Below are 21,106 nucleotides of genomic sequence, written 5' to 3' on the forward strand. Positions count from 1 at the left end.
GTTTGACATGACAAAGAACCTCTGCAGCTGGTCTGCGGCTCGAAAATCAGCACATCACACGCGCGCTCTCGTGCTTTTCACACGCGCGGTCTCATGCGTTTCATGCGCGCTCTCCATGTGTTTCTTGCGTTTTTTGCATGTAGACCAGCCATAGGAGCGCATACGGCCGGTTGTGACCGAGGCTTTACATGAAACTAGTGTTGTGTTAGTTGTGTCATCATCGTGCTATCTTTCTTTCTTACGGTGTGAGTAACTTTTCAACCACAAAACGTTAAAGTATACTTTAGGACTTATTTTTATACTTCATAATTGTGTTGGGCATACTTTGCATGGAAGGAAAATTGACGTGGTGATCTTTGTTTACATGAAAGTAGTATCGTGCTAGCTAGTAGGGGGTAGAGCTTTCCTTAATGTCATGCAAATGAGCACCATTATGTGCCCGCCCTACACCCAGAGTAGCTGAGATAGAAAACTTTGAGGGCGATTTTCTCCCTTTTCTGTTTTAAGAAGTATACACTTTCAAAAGGCCACACATTCTTCAAATATTGTCAGATCTCCACATGGAAGGCATCATTGCAAAACTTAGAAACTGTACTTTCTGAATCTGTCAATAACTCAAAATGCCCCCGGGCAGACATGTGTCCCTGGATTCTGTGATCTGCCACAAATGTGAAAAATCTTCCATCACTCAGGGAAAAGGTGGCACCAAGCACCCACTTGTTCTTTGCCAGGGCTCCTGCAGTGTTTGTGAATACTCAATGGAGTTACCAACACTAGCAGCCAACTCAAGGGTTATTCCTGAATGGAGTTAGTGACATGGTGAAGGACAAGTTTGTGGCATGAGACAATCTCAGCAACCTGGATTCTCTGACTTCCTTGTTCACCAGGTTGGACAGTCACCTCTGGGAGCACTGGAAAGAGAGAGAGAGAGAGAGAGAGAGAGAGAGGTTGCCCACCACTCAGCTCTCTTTTCCACCTATCACCATTTGGGAATGGGGGCGTGGCCAAGCGGCAGTTGTGAATGGAGGGTGGGGTCAGGGAAGGTAAGTGGCAAAGTCATTACACCTGGTGTCAATTAATGTGTGTGTATGTTCATTGCAAGGATGGAGCATAAAAGGAGGGGGAGAGCAGAGAACAGCCCGCTCCCTGACCAGAACACGTGTGTGTGTGTGCACACATGTGTATGTGTCTGTGAGCAGAACATGAGTAAAACTGAAAAGCTAAAAGGAAAAAATAAAGTTTGCAAGAACTTCAGTTCCCGCCTGCTGTCCTTCTGTACTCCACCCACATCAGGGATTTACCAAAGTGGTGCCGAAACCCGGGATGTCAAGTATGGAAGGGAACCACCACATGGAGTCCTCCCCATTTATGAAGCTCATCCATGCCCTTGCTACTGCCCAGCAGAACCAGCATCAAGAGCTGACCGCCCTCCGGAAGGAACAAGAGCAATGCTTTGAAGCCTTGATGCTGGCCCAGTGGGAAGATCACCAGGCGTTCCAGCATCTACTTGCATCAGCAGGGGCGTCCACCATCACCACCATGGACTCCCCTCATGTCATCCTCACAAAGATGGGCCCGCATGACGAGCCTGAAGCCTTCATCGCTGTCTTTGAGCAAGTGGCCCAAATGTGGGGGTGGCCACTCGAGCAGCACACGGCATGCCTCCTCCTGCTCCTGACTGGCAAGGCACAGCTTGCGGGGCAGCAGGTCCCTGCTGACAGCCAGCTCATCTACACCGACCTCAAGAGAGCCATCTTGCAGCGGGTCGGCTGCTTCTCAGAACAACATCGCCAACGGTTCCAGAAGCTGACACTGAAGGAGGTCGGCTGGCTGTTCGCATTCAGCCAACAACTCTGGGACACCTGCCGGTGGTGGCTGAATGTGGAAGACTGCAATGCCGACGGGATCATTAATCTGGTGGCACTGGAACAGTTTATCTCTTGGCTTCTGGAAGGAATGGCGGAATGGGTCCAGTGTCATTGCCTGGCATCGCTCCAATGAGCCATCGAGTTGGTGGAGGACCATCTGGCGGCGGTTCTGACAGCAGGCGGATGAGGCGAAGGCACCTCTCCTTGTCTCTCTTCTCTCTCTCTTCCTTCTCTCTCCCTCTCTCATCCTCACCCCATTCCCCCATCGCAGAGCAAGGCTGCAGACACAGCACCCTGAGGCATTTATGATCATTTCTGGGGACTTTAATCATGCTACTTTGGACTCTACTTTGGCTGCTTTTTACCAGGCTGTGGACTGTCCAACAAGGAACAACAGGACAATTGACTTGCTGTATGCTAATGTGAGGGATGCATACAGAGTCACACCCCTCCCCCCACGAGGGAAGTCTGACCACAACCTGGTTCTTCTACAGCTGAAGTATACCCCCCTGGTTCAAAAGCAGCCTGCAACAACTAGCTCCATCAGGAGGTGATCCCCTGAAATGGAAGATACCCTCAGAGACTGCTATGACACCACAGACTGGGATGTGCTGCTTAGCCCACATTGTGAGGACATAGAGGGGCTGACACACTGTCTGACAGATTACCTCAACTTCTGTGCAGATGTGGTTTCCCCTGCTAAGACTGTACAGTGTTGCCCTAGTAACAAGCCATGGGTAACACAGGAAGTCAAAGCTGTCCTCAACAGGAAGAAGGCTGCCTTCAGGAACAGGGACAGGGAGGCAATGAAAGCATCACAGCAGGAGGTGAAATGCTGTGTGAGGGAAGCTAAGGACACCTACAGGAGAAAGGTGGAGCAGAAGCTGAAGAAGAACAGCATGAGGGAGGTCTGGGAAGGTGTAAAAACCATCACAGGCCACAAGACAAAGACCAGAGTCATTGAGGGAACAGTGGAGAGGGCGAATGAGTTGAATGACTTCTTCAACCGGTTCAACCAGCCCACGTCCCCCCCACCCTCTCCCTCACTGCAGCCATTTCTCCTTCTTCCCTCAACACACCTCCCCCCAGTCATCACAGCAGCCCCCTCCTCCACCACATCAACACAGACTCCTCCATGCATTACTGCAGACCAGGTCAGAGGTCAACCGAGGAAGCTTCACCCCAGGAAAGCAGCAGGCCCGGACTACTGCAGTGTGTCCCTGACTACTGAAGACCTGTGCTGCTGAACTGGGTGAACCACTCCAATGCATTTTCAACCTCAGCCTGCAACTGTGGAGAGTGCCCACCCTCTGGAAGACATCATGCATCGTTCCAATTACCAAGAAGAACTGGCCCAGCAAGCTGAATGACTTCTGACTGGTGGCACTCACTTCACATCTGATGAAGACGTTGGAGCAGCTCTTCCTCAGCCTCCTCAGACCCCAGGTGCAACATGCCCAGGACTGTCTGCAGTTTGCATACTGGGCAGGTGTTGGTGTGGAAGACGCCATCCTCTACCTGCTACACCAAGCCCACTCACATCTGGATAAGGGAAATGGCACAGTGAGGATCCTCTTGGACTTCTCGAGTGCCTTCAACACCATCCCCTTATGCTTCAGGACAAACTGAACAGGATTCATATGGACCCCTGCCTGGTCACCTGGATCTCCAGATACCTTACCGACAGGCCGCAGTACATCAGACTGAAGGACATCACATCTGATACTGTGATTAGCAGCACCGGAGCACCCCAGGGCTTGGTGCTGGCCCCTCTTCTCTTCACCCTGTACACCATGGACTTCTGCTACAACTCAGAGCTGTGTCACATTCAGAAGTAAACATTGTCCAGAGAATTGTTTCCACATGTGGGAAAGTTGATATGTCCATAGAGTTTTGGAAACACACTCTGGGGGTTTGCATGATTGAAATCCCCAGCCAGGATGAGGAAAGCATCTGGGTGGGATGTCTGCTGTTCACTGATGTGCTGATAGAGTGCTTCACTCCTGTTGTTATTGGAGCCGGGAGGGATGATTATTGCTACCAGCAATATGGCTGTAAATTCCCTCGGCAGGTAGAATGGCCGGCACTTAATAATCATAAACTCCACCAGTGGTGAGCAGTGTTTGCAGACCACAACAGCATCACGGCACCAGGCATCACTGATGTAAACACAGAGTCCTCCGCCATGAGTCTTCCTCCCCTCAACTAGCGCTCTGTCTGACCAGTAGCATGTTAGCTGGGCAAGCTGAATGGCACAGTCCGGGATGCTGTCGTTAAGCCATGTTTCCACAAACACAAGGACACAACACTCACTCACAAACTTAAAAGATGAGCGGAGCAGGCGGACATAATCCAGCTTGTTGTCCAGGGAGCGTATGTTGGCCAGAGTGATGGTAGGGATAGCTGGCCAGTGAGGGCTAGCCGCTAGCCTCACTCGGATACCTCCACGCTTGCCTCTCTTCTGCTTCTGCATGTTCTGCCTGTGGTGCTTCCACTGCAGGCTGGATGCAGGAGTGGGGGTCGGTGATTGAGCAGGCCTCCGGAGCAAACCGTAGTTGCATAGCACTTCCACGTCTGCTGGATTTATATCCGTGAATATAGTTCTGCAGATGTCAAGCAGAAACTCACGGGAGTATGTGCACCTTGAGACTGATGGACGCGACAAAGACGAACAGATACACACTGTTTTAAAACACAAAAAACACGAAAACACCGTTCTGTTGGGACAGAGAGGAGCCGCTGCGTGTGTGCATGCCGCCATCTTGGAATAGGCCTCCCGAAGCACCCCCCACAGAATACTATGAGGGACATGGTCAAATGCCTTCTCCAGATCCACAAAGCACATGTGGACTGGTTGGGCAAACTCCCATGAACCCTCGAGCACCCTATGAAGGGTATAGAGCTGGTCCAGTGTTCCACGACCAGGACGAAAACTGCATTGTTCCTCCTCGATCCAAGGTTCGACTATCGGCCAAATTCTCCTCTCCAGTACCCTGGAGCAAACCTTCCCGGAGAGGCTGAGATTCCCCTATAATTGGTGCACACTCTCCGGTCCCCTTTCTTGAAAAGAAGGACCACCACCCCAGTCTTCCACTCCAGAGGCACTGTCCCCAACTGCCATGTGATGTTGCAGAGGCGTGTCAGACAAGACAGCCCCACAACATCCAGAGACTTGAGATACTCAGGGTGGATCTCATCCACCCCCGGTGCCTTGCCACCGAGGAACTTGCTAACCACCTCAGTGACTTCGGCTTAGGTAATGGACGAGTCCACCTCTGAGTCATCAGCCTCCACTTCCTCAATGGAAGATGTGATGGTGGGATTGAGAAGATCCTCAAAGTATTCCTTCCACTGCCTGACAATATCCCCAGTCGAGGTCAACAGCTCCCCACCCGCACTGTAAACAGTGTTGGCAGAGTACTGCTTCCCCCTCCTGAGGCGCCAGACGGTTTCCCAGAATTTCTTCGAGGCTGACCAATAGTCCTCCTCCATGGCCTCACTGAACTCCTCCCAGTTCCAAGTTTTTGCCTCCGCAACTGCCCGAGCTGTGGCACACCTGGCCTGCCGATACCCGTCAGCTGCCTCAAGAGTCCCGGGAAGCCAACATGGCCCAATAGGACTCCTTCTTCAGCTTGATGGCATCCCTTACTTCCAGTGTCCACCACCGGGTTCGGGGATTGCCACCACGATAGGCACCAGAGACCTTGCGGCCACAGCTCTGAACAGCCACATCAACAATGGAGGCAGAGAACATGGTCCACTCAGACTCAATGTCCCCACCTCCCTTGGAAGCTGGGAGAAGCTCTCCCGGAGGTGGGAGTTAAAGACCTCCCCGACAGAGTGCTCGGCCAGACGTTCCCAGCAGACCCTCACCATATGTTTGGGCCTGCCAGGTCTGTCTGGCTTCCTCCTCTGCCACCAGATCCAGCTCACCACCAGGTGGTGATCAGTTGACAGCTCAGCCCCTCTCTTCACCTGAGTGTCCAAGACATAGGACCGGAGATCAGATGAAATGACAACAAAGTCAATCATTGGCCTCCGACCTAAGGTGTCCTGGTGCCACGTGCACTTATGGACACCCCTATGCTCGAACATGGTGTTCGTTATGGACAAACCATGACTAGCACAGAAGTCCAATAACAAAACACCACTCTGGTTCAGATTGGGGAGGCCGTTCCTCCCAATCATGCCCCTCCAGGTGTCACTGTCATCACCCACATGAGTGTTGAAGTCCCCCAGTAGAACAATGGAGTCCCCAGTCTGAGCACCCCTCAGTACCTCTCCCAGGGACTCCAAGAAGGCCGAATACTCTATACTGCTATTCGGCCCATAGGCACAAACAACAGCAAGAGCCCTCTCCCCAACCTGAAGGCGCAGAGAGTTAATTAAATAAAGAAAAATCATCGAATTTGACGGTGTTTCCAAACTTTTGACTGTTTGGAAACACCTTCAAATTTGATGTTTTTCTTTATTTTAATTAACTAAAAGTCACTTTGTGTCTTAAAGTAATGACTGACTGTTATTTCTCTTTACTTAGTTGAGTGGTTCTTGACATAATATGGATTACTACAGTTGTTGAACAGGGCTATTTACTGTATTTTTATTATTTACTCTTTACTGGTTGATGGTGTCAAATGCATTAAGAAGGCAAGAAATTCCATTTTTGACAAGATACACCTGTTAATTGAGAAGCATTCCAGGTGACTAGTTCATGAAGCTGGTTCAGATAACACCAATAGTGTGCAAAACTGTTATCAAGGTAAATAGTGACGACTTTGAAAAATCTAAAAGATGAAATGTTGTTTTTTAACACTTTTTTGTTTACCATATAATTCTATATGTTCCATATGCTATTTCATAGTTTTGATGAGTTCAGTATTGTTCTACAATGTAGGAAAAAAAAGATAAAAACATCGAATTTGAAGGTGTTTCCAAACTTTTGACTGGTATATCAACTGCATTCTGTCCTCTCCAAAATAAAATAAAGCTCTGGGCAAGTGGAATTGTTTTTTGGGCAAGTATGTTTTGGGTGCTGCTTGCCCATTGGGCAAGTAAGGCTGGGAGGGTTTTTTTGAGGACTGATTCTATGTTCTTAGTTTTTGTGTTGATGCCTGTTGTTCTATGCCTAAGGAGACCTGGGAAGGTGCAGGGGCTTTCCTCTCCAGTGTTCTCTTGTGTTTGACCAGCAGCCATTGACCTATTTCACAGATAATTCAAAGTTTGCTTTTGGTGTTGTTCAGAGGAAAACACTATCATGGGCAACAGCAGAACGGGACAACCATCCAGACATGTGTTCCTCATTCAACAGGTTTACTGCAGAAATGAGGACCCATTCCAGTGAAAAAGTGCCACTAAGCACCCACTCTTTCTTTGCTAGGGCTCCTGCGGTGTTTTTGAATCCTCAGTGGAGTTACAGACATGAGCAACCAACTCAAGTGGGATTCCTGAATGGGTTCCGTAGGTGCTAATGAAGGCAACTGGACTTGCTTGAAATTCTTGAAGACATTTCAGCTCTCATCTGAAAGGCTTCTTCAGTTCTGTCTGACTATCTGGGAGTTCGAGATATTTATCCTCTAGTGGATCAGAAGCAACCCTAAGGAGAATCATTGAGGTCACCTAGGTTGTTGAGTCATCCTGTAGGTGTAGGTCCCTGGGGGCCAGGTGTGAATGGTGTTAGCAGCCTAGAGTGTCATTAGGATGATCTGTGGGTTGTTGGCTCTCTCTGCCTTCATGTGAGCCATTGATGTCAGCTGAGTTTTGGTGTGAATGTGTATTCAGTTTTCTGGGAAGTGTGCCAAAGACTGCATTGTAGGTGGCTGATAAGTGGTGTCTCAGACCACCTCCTCTGTTCAGTGATGGTCATTCCAGGTTGATGAAAATAGCTTCTTTTACTCCTCTTTTAAACCACCAGTCTTCTCTGGCTAAAATGCATGCATTGCAGTCCTGAAATAAGTGTCTTTTGTTATTGAGATGAAGATAGACTGCAGAGTCCTGGCCTGAGAAACTGGCTCTCCTGTGTTGAGCCATGTGCCTGTGAAGCAGTTGTTTTGTTTCCCCAATGTATATCTCTGTGCATTCCTCATTGCATTGGATTGTGTACACTACATTGTCCTGTTTGTGTCTGGGTATTCTGTCCTTAGGATTGCTGGGTTTCAGTCACATGACTTTTCTTAGTGGTTTTACCAGAAGTGAAATAGCATGTGGTCTAAACGGCTGCCGTAGTGCAAACAACTAGCGATAACTTATGAGTATGCTCATAATCTAGAAGCCACTGCTGGCTTTAGATATATTCAGAAGATTGCTATGTGCAATGGAATCGACCCCTACAGTCTGGGAAAGAACGATTTGTCATAAGATCTCCAAAACTACCCTTCAGTCGAGTTCCCTGACATCTTAAACCATCTGGTGTAGCAGACATCCTTCTACACCGCAAAACAGATGAAAGTGTGGAAGAGTATGGAGGCTTAGAGTAGAGTGGGGGAAAAGCCCCCTTAAGGAAAATTCAGTTTTTCTCCAAGTTGAAATGAACCATGTGTTTTAGTTTTAATCATAGTTTTTGACAACAGTGACATGAACAATAATGCCACCTAAAGTTTGCTTTCTGTTAAATAATTAATATTGTCTTCCTTTTTTATAATTTTTACTTTCTCTGCATGTTTTAAATTTACTTTAATTTTAACTTTATTCTATTTTATTCTTTATTCTATTCTGCTGTTTTTTTTTCCTCCTCCTATTTCTACTTTATTTTATTGTTTTATTTCTACTATTGTTTAATTCTTATTATTTTCTTTTAATTCTTTTAATTAATTGTTTTAGAATAAAAATAAAATTATTTTATGTAATTTTATTTCTCTATTGTTTACTGTTTTTGTTTTTACTTCTGTAAAGCACATTGAACTGCCATTGTGTATGAAATGTGCTATATAAATAAACTTGCCTAAAGTTAATACTTAATTTTTTTTTTTTAACAAAAACAAACATTGTGCCAAGGGGGCTTTTTACCCCCCCAGTGGGGTAAAAGGCCCCCTGAGGTGGGACAATAGGCCCCCTCACTCAAAAAAAGCTGTTTGGATAGCAAAAGTGTTTACTTAAGCCTATAATGTGAAAGAAACAAGAAAATATCCCTGAATTAATGAATAGATGCATTATTTTATTATATTTCACATTTTAATTTCAAATTTTTTTTTTAATTTCAATTATTTTTAATATTAAGTTCAAATTACTTGCTTTACTCAACCAGGTAAGCGAGATGTTATTAAAAACTATGTATCTGCTATTCAGAAATGTATGAAATACAGTAATTATGATAAAAGGAAACGATGCCCCCTGGGGGCCATTTCCCCCGCCATTAAGGGGGCGTTTTACCCCACAGACTACACTTTTACAAAAAAGGGTCTTACTTTCAAAATGTGATTCAACTTTTTATACCTAATGTATTTTTTTAACATACTGACTTGTCAAGGCGGCAGGGTGGTGTAGTGGTTAGCGCTGTCGCCTCACAGCAAGAAGGTCCTGGGTTCGAGCCCCGGGGCCGGCGAGGGCCTTTCTGTGCGGAGTTTGCATGTTCTCCCCGTGTCCGCGTGGGTTTCCTCCGGGTGCTCCGGTTTCCCCCACAGTCCAAAGACATGCAGGTTAGGTTAACTGGTGACTCTAAATTGAGCGTAGGTGTGAATGTGAGTGTGAATGGTTGTCTGTGTCTATGTGTCAGCCCTGTGATGACCTGGCGACTTGTCCAGGGTGTACCCCGCCTTTCGCCCGTAGTCAGCTGGGATAGGCTCCTGCGACCCTGAGATGAGATGAGACTGACTTGTCAACTCATACCACATACACAGCTGTGATATCTGATGAAATAGCAGCTATCTAAATACAGTTTTACTGATATCTGAAAATTATATCACTTACCATGAAATTTGATTTCTCTCCACTGTGTTGCTGATATGTGATCCACAGTGGATATTTGTATATCCCCATTGTCAAGCCAGTCCATAGCAACAATATAATTGTAACTTTGCGCCATCTGGTGGTTATTTTGGGTAAAACAGGCCGGGGGCGTATTACCCCACGGGGGCGTATTAACCCACTCTACAACTTTTTTGAATGTGGCTGGGTAAAGGACCTCCGTATCAAGTCACTGCAGAATGAATCCTGTATTGTTTTTGCCATGTAAGTATGTTTTTTTTAAGCTTTTCATTTGTGTCTTTACAATGAAGCACTGCAAGTTGAAGTGTAAACAAACAACTGTTCACTTGATTCTCACTTGTGTTGGCTCTTATCTCTCAGGTAAATCATTCACAAAGATCATCAGAAACCTCTTTAAAGACCTGGATCTTAGTTAAACAAGATGGAGAAGTGATCACGGCGCATTTTAATTGTATGGATGGGTAAGAATTTTGTCATGACCTTCATGCATATGGACTTTGTGAGGAGTGGGGAGTAAACAAAGAAACAGCTGGGGACTTTAGCATTTTGTGACTAAAAAAGTATTGTAAAATAATGACACATAGCAAAAAAAGTACTTGGAAAACACTAATGACATAGCTGAGAGGGATATACAAACCTTTCACGAAGTGATCACTGCAAACTCGAGCATGCTTCAACTCGGCTCCTTTTGATTTCAGTGAGAGGCTCAAAAGCACCTTTCTCAATGTCTTTTTGTGAAATCCTGTGTTCATTCACCCTTTTTTATTAGTTCATGGGGAAGCCTGAAGAAACTTTTATCAGTTTCATGGTTTGAGTGATTCGAACAAACTAAAACAACACAAGCATAAGGCATTTTTCACGTGAGCAATGCACCTTCTCTGTAAAAATGCTTTGTCAACTGAGCTTTGGTAGACCACCAGCTAAAGTTTTGAATAACTAATGAGGTGGATGTGACACCATGTGGAACCCAGCAAGAGAGGGTTCCCGCATGACATCACCGCGCCGCGAGATTTCGGTAGTCGCCATATTGGAAGACCAAGTACACATCTATGCAAGTACATACATACATAAAACAAACTACACCTGAAATGTAGCCAGGGCCGGTTCTGCCCTAATCTGGACCCGGGTGCAACATCGCGCAACCCCCCCCCCCAAAAAAAAAAACAAACAAAAACAAAACACACCAGTCTAAATCAGGACAACCAGTGTTCGAACTACGGGGGTACTCGGGGGATCCGAGATCCCCTGAAACAGACATGAGATCCCTTGAAAACATGATTTGGGAAATGTTGGGGGGGTCTCTAAAATATTGGCAAAATGATATTTATTGAAGCCCTGTGATGACCTGGCGACTTGTCCAGGGTGTACCCCGCCTCTCGCCCGTAGTCAGCTGGGATAGGCTCCAGCTTGCCTGCGACCCTGTAGAACAGGATAAAGCGGCTAGAGATAATGAGATGAGATGAGATGTTTATTGACATAGCAATCGTGTGTAACGGGAAGCATTTGCATATCCGAAGTGTTGTGTTTACATCAAAGATAAAATAAACCGATATGACAACGACTGCTGCTGCCAGGTTGGTTGTTGAGTAGCCTGACTGGTTTTTTTGTTCTTGCGTGTGGTATCACTGTTGACGCGAGGTTGTTTTTTGAACATGCCAATGCGGACACGATTTCCCCTGATGAGTTATGACTTCAGACGTGATGCGTGTATGGAGGTGTGGAGTCCGCGTGATATGTGCGTAAGATAGGTTTCTCGTGTTTGGAGATCCACGCTCCGAGACAAGCGCAAGCACCCCCCCAGGGAAAAAAAGGGACCCCCCGAAAATATTGGCATAGTTCGAACACTGAGGACAACCATCAAATAACTATAACTATGGAGCACTTGCATGTGACGTCACAGCCGATCCAGATTGTGACAGACGCCATCTTGTCGGTCAAACGCCATATTTCCGCCTTCTACTTCTACTTCTGGTTCTACTTCTGCTTCTACTTCTAGCTTTTCTTCTGGAAAAACCTACTATATACAATTCTACTACAACAGCTGCGGCTACAAGCTCTCCCTACCTGTGCACGTTTTTTATGTTTTTTGTGTGTATTTTTGCGTGTTGTTCGTCTGTACTGGACTTCAATATCCACTACAACCGTATGGACTTACTGGACATTGGTTTCCAGCAGAAAATGACGGTTTGTAGCAATTTCCATCGCATGCACAACATTCCGGACGAGAAAAAAAAAAAAAACATTCCGGACGAGATAGCGAGACCAGCAGGGTCTCCATGGATTGTTATTGGAAGCAAAGCTAAGGAGGCGGCGCCGGGAGCGGAAGCAAAAGTGAGGCTGCAGAGCCGGCCTGTTGACTAAGCTCAGAAAACAACCACTCAAATCTCCACTGCCAAGTCTCTACCTCTCCAACGCCAGATCCATGGTAAACAAGACGGACGATTTGGAATTACAGCTGGAATTACCTTATTCTATTCTATAATCGGCTGGTCAGTGCTATACTCAATACTTAAGTGACTTACCCATCCAGTGAGGATCATTTTCTTGTTTACAAGATGCCACATCTGAGTCGCTGACAAATCCTGAATTTCTGTAAAGATAACTGTGCAGAGAGTTATAAGCATGCAGTGCTTCACCACTGAACAGCGAGGGAAAGTTGATGACGTAATTAATTATACACGTCCGGGTATTCCACCTCTGGCAGTTCCATATCCACTGACACGGTCGGGAAAACTCCGTCCGGAAAGCCATAAGGGTCACTAATCTGTAGATCGTTTATTTTAGACATACTGTATACTGGTACTGTAGCGGTATAACTGTATCGGTACGAAACCCACAAATGTATGGGTTTCGTACCGGTACAGTATCGGTACTGTAGCGCTTCTCTGTAGTGTGGACAGATGAAGCGGTTCTGTATCGATACAAATATAATGCGCATGTGCAAAGTCACACACCTCAATCGATGTCTTCACTGAATAAAATAGTGAAGAACGGAGATTCGTTTGTTTCTTTCTCAACTGCCTCGTGCATTTTATATGATTCGACTGAATAAATGACCACCAGAAATACAGACTGTACATTGACAACAAAAAGCACACACACATTGTTTCATCCGCCATATATTCTCGGAAGGAAGTTACTCGGTAACCACGGAAACATTTCGCGCACGCGCATTTCAACTAATGTGAAAGAAAACTGCAAACATTTCCAGAGGTGGAAAGAGTACTAAAATATACTCAAGTACAAGTACTGTTACTCTGATGAAATTTTACTTAAGTACAAGTAAAGTTACCAGACAAAAAATCTACTCAAGTAAAAGTAAAAAGTAGATCATTTAAAATGTACTTTGAGTAAAAGTAAAACGTTACTTTTAACAATGGGTGTTTTCTGCCTCCATTGTGTTGTGCAAAAATGAAAAAGAAGAGGAAACAAGGATATATGTACATCTCAACCCAGATGTTTTATTTAAAGGAAGTGTATCAAATTGAATGCTTAGGATAATGCTGCATTAAAACTGAGACAAACAAAAAAGGTCAATACACACAGTCATGTCGTTTACATCGCCCTGACCACACACAAAGCATTGTACACGAAATATGAAAGTGAAATGTTGCACCAAAATCTCGTAGCTTGCCTGTGTGCACTGTGTGTTATTGAACAATTCAATTCAAACATTATTTGTTTTGCTTAGTATTCCTTTCTGGCCTGTTGGATGTAGAATGGTAGGAGGACTGATCACGTCAGGTTGGCGAGCTAACTTGCTTGCATGATTAGCCAACCAAATAACAGACTAGTTACCGTTATGTTACAGTACCAACAGGTTGCTACTTCAACATTAGCAATGCCATCCACTATTTTTGGAATATAACCAGCCTATTGTCAGTTTTACTATGGAAAGGAAACATTATGATCAGGGGTGCAGATACGTTTTTTGAACTGGGGGGGACAAAAAACTGGAGGGGACAAAAAACTGGGGGGGACAAAGCTGCCAGCAAACCAACCCCAACCCCGATATGCCTGTCAAACTTGTTGTGGGTAACCATAGCAACCAAGCTCGAGCTCGCAACCTGTGCAGTCTGCGCAGCTCAACCAACCGAATATCAGTCTTTGTTTTGTTTTATGTGAGTTGTTGCAACTATGTATACACTGCTGTGCACCTCAATAAACCGAATGGTAATTAGTCTTTTGATTTTTCCGTGAGGTTTGCCTTATGCAAAGAAAGACAGCATAGACGTTTTTTCCTCCCTATAAGTGGGGGGGGGACCGAACGAGGTGAATTTAAATCTGGGTGGGACGAATCCCACCCGTCCCACCCTCTATCTGCGCCCGTGATTATGATGCCAATGACAATACTTACCTCAATATGCTTGCGCAGATTAGATGTCGAATTTTTGTATGCCGCAATGGTTGTCTTCTTGGGCACACATAATCTGCATTGCATAATGAAACTGTCACCCCTTTTCTCTATGAAGCTGAAGTGATCACGTATGTAGGGCCAGGGGTGCACTTCATTACTGGAAGAAATTGCGTTTTCTGCAGGGTCGTCCACCACAGGTTCCTCGGTCTCCTCCATGTCCGCAGGGGCACTTTATCAACACCCGTGGCCCAGGGGCTAGGCCCCTCATAGGCTACCTGTCAACCCTACCTTTACCGTTGGCCAGGAAAACACTCTTATTTTATTTGCAATACGTGTCAAGCATTTACAGTGTAAGTGTGTAATTAGCCTAGAAGCCTACGATAGGTTACGTTTGGCTCAGCGTAGCTGCGCAAGGCCCACACTCACATCGCTCAACACATCCGACCACAGAGGGAGAGAAGAACGTGCGCATTATCATTACAGAGCCAGTTCTGATTATTACCACGGACAGGACAGTGATACTGCGTAACTTTCAAGCAGGGGCATGGCCAGAGATAACCACACAAGCCTGCGTGCACTATAATGTAGACCTATGTGTTGTAAACATAAAACACACACACCTACAGACAAGTCCTTTTAAAAAATAAAATACATAAAAATAGCTCGCCAGCATGAAAACAAACATTCACTGCAAGTCAAGGTACTTGGCTCGGCGGCCACATGAAACGTAAACACCATGGACAGCGGCCAAACTCATAACTCTACAGACCGAAATACACGAAACCAAGTCCTACTAGGGTCTATTTTACCAATCTATGTTCAAGCATCATGCAAGTCTTCCTTCTCCTTGAATGAGACCGTGCATTCAACTGCCTTTTTGACATGACTGCATCAAAATACCACTTGCAACAATATTTCACGCTAGGGCTGTGCCGATAGACGATGCCATCGTCCATCGATGATGGTGGTCATCCATCACGATGGAGAGCCACCATCATGATACCACGCCCCCTCCTGTCATAATCATGCATATACGGTATCATCTAGGCCTATTTAACCTAAAAAGTTAGTTTTTTGTTAGTTTAGTTAGTTAGTTTTGTTTAATATATAAATCTCATCTCATCTCATTATCTCTAGCCGCTTTATCCTTCTACAGGGTCGCAGGCAAGCTGGAGCCTATCCCAGCTGACTACGGGCGAAAGGCGGGGTTCACCCTGGACAAGTCACCAGGTCATCACAGGGCTGACACATAAACACAGACAACCATTCACACTCACATTCACACCTACGGTCAATTTAGAGTCACCAGTCAACCTAACCTGCATGTCTTTGGACTGTGGGGGAAACCGGAGCACCCGGAGGAAACCCACGCGGACACAGGGAGAACATGCAAACTCCACATAGAAAGGCTCTCGCCAGCCCCGGGGCTCGAACCCAGGACCTTCTTGCTGTGAGGCGACAGCGCTAACCACTACACCACCGTGCTGCCCCATACATAATTATATAAATCATTATAAAGTAATATCCTATTACCGCTTGTTCACGTAGGCTATGGTGTAGGGACGTGCTAGTGAACATAACGTGGTTACACAAATGCAGTATGCTACTAATAATAAATTTTGACTTCATTTTTTAGCCTACACTATACTTTTAATGTAAAATTTGTCATGTTGTTCAAACAAATAGCCACTATTAACAGTCGGGAAATATTGCACCTTATCAAACGGCAGTGAAGCGCAGACTTCGGCAGAAGTCAAATAACTTTAATCTGGTAAATAGGCCTACTTTCAGACTCAAAATGGTCCACTCTAAGCCATAATGTCAAACCAAATGGAAGAATGAAGGTGATTCTGACAAATGTAAAGACAGTAAAAAAAAACCCCAATATTAAATCATGATTTTAAAAGCTGGTGCAATAATTCAAACACTAATAAATTGGAAAAATTAGCGCGTTCAAGTGCGCACTAAAGGCCGAAACACATCTTCAATTGATATGGTGTAAATTAACAATGAGTAATAGCTTAAGTGTAGTTTCTTCTCATAATTTGAATACTAGTCTTTCATTTTTAGAGCAGATTAATATCTTGCCGTGATCAGTGAGTGCTCGGGGAGGTTCATTTCCACCTGCGCTTTGCGCAGCTCATTTCTCCGAAGCCAGCTGTGCGCAAACGCAGTGTTGACTGCTCGGCAAACTCCAAACGCTCGGTCTGTACTGGCCCTCTGTTGCGCAAGCGAGTTGGTTATGGCCAGGTTCAAATTGTGCCCAAAACAACTTAACCATGGCCATTTCAATTGCCTGATGGCTGTGACAATATTCGCCCCGTTGTTATACAGGCGATCTTTTTCTCCTCTATTTTCCATTCGGCAAGTGTCTCGCGCAATTCATCTTCTAAGTTGTCCGCTGAATGTGTCTCTGGCATGAAACTCGTCTGCAGGCATTTGGATTGCATTGCCCACTCTCGGTCCACATAATGTACGGTAGCTGACATATAGGGCATCATGTTGCAGCTGGACCACATATCCATTATCAAGGCCAAATATTCCACATCACCTAGCGCTTTTTTTCTTAACGTGCCAAAGCCTCGGATGAGTATCTAATACTTTTAATAATAATAATAATAATATATTTAATAATGTGGTATTAAAATCCCCCCCCGCCCACGATATGATCGTCCATCACGACGTTTGCACTGTAAACATCATCGATGCCAATTAAGGGGACATCGCACAGCCCTATTTCATGCACTCCATCAAGAAAAAAGTTAAACATGATGAACACGGGCATACTGTTTTGAGCATACGATTTTTTAAAAAGAAACTAGCTACATCAAAGTCCTTCAATAAACCCATCCTTTAGCGCAAATGAGCTTAACCTAGTTCAAAGCATGACGCTAGCAGTAGCTGCATAAGGCAAAATCATGTGGGCCTTTCGTCAACAACAAGCCACGGCGGGCAAACATTAATAATCAAGCGTCCTTACCGTAAAACATTGTCTTGACCACAGAACTTCTCAAGTATTTCACTTAAATCCACACGGGTTAACAACACACCCAACACAGCTAGCGAGAAATGTGGATCTGCACTAGCTTTGTTTTGCTATTCCCCTCAGTATGCTTACTCTGTCTGCTGCCCGAACTGTGAACATTATAGCCTACAATCTTTTCATCAATTTCTTCAGTAGATGCCGTTTTAGACATTTTATTATCCCCATCGAAATATGCTATTATACTAACAGGATTATAACTCAAATCACACAACACGTATTCAAATCACAACTGATTTTTTTACTGTTGGACAGATCATAGCATATCTAGCCTAGCTGCACATAGCCTAGCTGCTGGTAGGCTGATAACTGATAAGTAGCTGATATTCTGAACAGATTGGTGATCCTTACCTTAAAAAAGTCTGTGACTTTATGCAACAATTCTATCATTACCTGCATCTCTCTCTTTTTTCCTTTTATGCGCCCCGCTAACATGTGAACGCTTCATCTTTCAAAGCCTCTAAATTTGTGTCTCAGTAGTCTGCAGTCTTTGGCGCGCTTTCGTGCGTGACGTTACATTTTGTTCCATTTTATTCTGGTCCAGTTGTGGGTGTTCGTTTCGCGAACCACATCCCCCATGTCTCTTACAGCAGGCTACTGTGCGCTCATTTATTTCTAACCTTATTTCTATCCGTACATTAATGTAGGCCCACGATTCCAACAGTTTATTATTTTATTAATATTACAAGGCCCCTGATTGGCTGTGACCCAGGGGCGTGGCCCCCCCTTAAAGCGCCGGTGCATGTCCGCCATCGTCTGTGTGAGACTCGCGCGCGCGACAACTGTCCTTCCCATGATTCATTTCCAGAACGCATTTCCCCTTCTCCGTTTTAGCCTTTATTTATTTATTTTTTTTACTCAGTAACGGTTGTGATGTAAAATGTACCGAAGTACACTACTTAAAAGAAAACATACTTAAGTAAAAGTAAAAGTACACTCTTTAAAAATTACTTGAAAAAGTATAAGTACACAAAAAAGCTACTCAAGTACAGTAACGCGAGTAATGTAATTCGTTACTTTCCGCCTCTGAACATTTCTCGCTAGTGTGGACAGATGCACTAAACTGTACCGGTACAGTATACTTTGTATCGATACAGTTATATCACTTTCGTACCGGTATAAGTGTGAACACAGCATTAATGGAGTGTTGAGACTGTTCACAAGTTTTTTAAGTGGAGATTGCAGCACTCTCATGCTCTTTCTTAACCTTTTGTTGTTTTAGGAAACCATGCCACTGCCCGAACATGTGCATCTCTGATCCAAGGTCTTTGCACTTGACGCATTCATCCAAAGCAGAAAAACATTACCCCACTTTGGTTGCTTTGGAATATTAAGCTCGGTACATAACTTTTTCATGTTTTGTTCCTCACAAGTTATTTAACTTTTGCCCTAGCTCCAAGAAAGCAAAGATGACTCTGATGAAACTGGTGAGGAAGACTCTTGAACATCCTGCTTAGACATTACAATACTGCATGAAACAGTGCAAACTCATTTGATACTGAGAAACTTTGACTGAACTTATATCAATCAGTCTCTTATGCTGTCATCAAACTGATTCTGTCATCAAGCAAGTTCTTTATTAGGATGACTCAATCACCCATACTGACATTTTTTTTTTTTTGGTCAGGACCACAGGGACAGGATCATCAGGTCAGATCAGATAGGAGGTAATGATATCTGTCATTTGGGTCATGACAGGGAATGAACAGAGAACACCACTGGCCCATCAGAGTCACCAAAATTGTTATAAATCTTTCTGAATGACCACCAGAATACCACAGTTTCATCAGAAGTAAAATGATCAAAGAATGAGGAGAACAAGTGGCATGGTGGTGTAGTGGTTAGCACTGTCACCTCACAGCAAGAAGGTTCTGGGTTTGAAGCCAACAGGGCCCTTTCTGTGTGGAATTTGCACGTTCTCCCTGTGTCTGCGTGGGTTTCCTCTGGGTGCTCTGGTTTCCTCCACAATTCAAAGACATGCACATTAGGTAAAATACACAGAAACTCGGTTTATACAATACAGTGTATGAAAACAAAAGTTAGATACTGATGTGTACATGCTAAAGACACTCATAAGGGATAATAAAACTCAAGGCTAAGTTAAAAAAAAAGAAAAACATGAGCAAGAACAAGAAACATATGCAGACACATTTATGAGTGCAGAAATTAATATGCTGTGCATGAGCTAAGGCCTTGACTGAAATCACACTCAATGGAATTTATATTTTTTAAATTGTATATCATTAATATGGAAAAATAGAAAATAATGCCAAAATTGGTATTATGAATCTTATAAATGTTGCATATATAAGACATTGGGTTTATATATAAAATTGTAATATATGGTATTTGAGCAATTCCAGCGTTATGGATGTGACACTTGAACTCAAAATGGCAACAAATGACCCAGTGCATGTTTAATTGTCTCCCAGTATTTAAACAGGTGTTGCATATTTTAAGGCTGTACCATACTGGAGAAGTGATAGAACAAGAACAATTCCCATAGTACATCTAGGGCATGCCAGAAAATGCCAATAAAAGATGCGTTATGGATGTGACAGAAAAAGTATCACTTTTCTTGGGTGACTGTACATTTTTATCAAACTCTGTGAAATTGTAAACCTAATGTCGAAATGGAGATATCCATTTGATAGAGGGGTCCAAGGTGAATATTAAAAAATCTTTGTTTAAAATATTTTGTATTTCATGCAGAGTTTCGGAAGGAAAAGTCAGCGTTATGGATGTGACGAAATTCCGTTATGGATGTGACGCGTCTGAAATAGACATGGCATATGTTTAGAAAATCAGCAATTTAACCACCATAACCCTTTGAAAAACTCTCTAAATATCAGCTAAAACTATCAAAGTTCTTAAATAATATTTAGGATGGCTATTGTTTTGCTGTTTTGTGGATTTTAGCATACATTTCTGTGGCTTGTGGCAATAATATAGAATTGTACATCATCAAAGTTGATTTTAGCTTGGGGTTTACATTATAAGAAAGAAAGACTGACAGTGACATATTAGTTTGGTTACAAATTGGTTCAACTTATTCACATCTGTAAAATACAGGCCTAGGTGATATCTCTGGGAGTGGTTTTGATGTATTACATGTTGCTTTATTTTTGCATGGTGAGGTTGACATTTACATGGAATTGCCCATTTCATAATATATTAGCATGTTATCTTTATGAGATAATGCAGCAATTATTGTCAAGATAGAAAAAAAGTGTGCTATTCATGTCTGCTTCTAATGAGACAGAGATAAATATAAGTGAAAGATTTATTAACTCACCCGGGACAGAGTCCACCAGAGGGCGAGGTATTGTTTTTGGTGGGGTTTGCTTGTTTGTTTGTTTTGTTAATGATATTACAGGAAAATGGCTGGACCAATCTTCATGAAATTTTCAGGATAGATGGGCATTGGTCTCAAATAGGTCCTCCAACATTTTGAGGGTCATCTGGTCAAGGTGAAGGTCACCAAAAAGGTCATTTTTTTCACAATATCTTCCTTTACAGTGGTGCTTGAAAGTTTGTGAACCCTTTAGAATTTTCTATATTTCTGCATAAATATGACCTAAAACATCATCAGATTTTCACACAAGTCCTAAAAGTAGATAAAGAGAACCCAGTTAAACAAATGAGACAAAAATATTATACTTGGTCATTTATTTACTGAGGAAAATGATCCAATATTACATATCTGTGAGTGGCAAAAGTATGTGAACCTCTAGGATTAGTAGTTAATTTGAAGGTGAAATTAGACTCAGGTGTTTTCAGTCAATGGGATGACAATCAGGTGTGAGTGGGCACCCTGTTTTATTTAAAGAACAGGGATCTATCAAAGTCTGATCTTCACAACACATGTTTGTGGAAGTGTATCATGGCACGAACAAAGGAGATTTCTGAGGACCTCAG

The sequence above is a fragment of the Neoarius graeffei genome, chromosome 16 (assembly GCF_027579695.1).
Source record: "Neoarius graeffei isolate fNeoGra1 chromosome 16, fNeoGra1.pri, whole genome shotgun sequence".
Lineage (NCBI taxonomy): Eukaryota > Metazoa > Chordata > Actinopteri > Siluriformes > Ariidae > Neoarius > Neoarius graeffei.